The 419-nt window shown below is 59.9% G+C and overlaps 1 protein-coding gene across 1 annotated transcript in view; it reads right to left on the minus strand.

Annotated features, from left to right (window-relative positions):
* LOC104391747 (activin receptor type-1C-like) overlaps positions 1-419 on the minus strand; it is a 54,444-nt gene that overhangs the window by 19,329 nt on the left and 34,696 nt on the right. The gene's annotated exons all lie outside the window — the stretch shown is intronic.

A 419-nucleotide genomic window follows, 5' to 3' on the forward strand; every position in this document is an offset into this window, starting at 1 on the left:
AATTCTACACGTCCTCAACCTCCCCTGGGTGCAGGAAACAAAGAGGAGGGTTAATGGCTCGGGGTGGCAGGAGGGATGCCTGTGCTGCAGTGGCCTCAGGCCCTGCATCCCACCACTGGAGCAGCAGCCCCTCCTGTTATCCCTTCCCCAGTTCCCTGCTGGGTGCTCTCCCACCCCTGCCTCCCCCACACGCAGCATCAAAGCCGCTCCCTGGGGGCAACCCCTGAGAACCCAACCGAGCAGCCTTCTTCCCTGGTAAGCCCAGAAGAAGAACGGAAACAAACCGTGTGCAGCCCACAGCAACTCCTGCCCTACAGCTCGGGCAAGAAAAACCCAACAAGCCTTTGGGCTGTGTTAGTCAAGCAACTTCCCAAATCCGTTAGTCCCGGGGCTGGGAGGGGATGGAGAGAGGAGCTTTC

Source organism: Chaetura pelagica, unplaced genomic scaffold (assembly GCF_000747805.2).
Source record: "Chaetura pelagica isolate M959 unplaced genomic scaffold, ChaPel_1.0 scaffold26, whole genome shotgun sequence".
NCBI classification, from domain to species: domain Eukaryota; kingdom Metazoa; phylum Chordata; class Aves; order Apodiformes; family Apodidae; genus Chaetura; species Chaetura pelagica.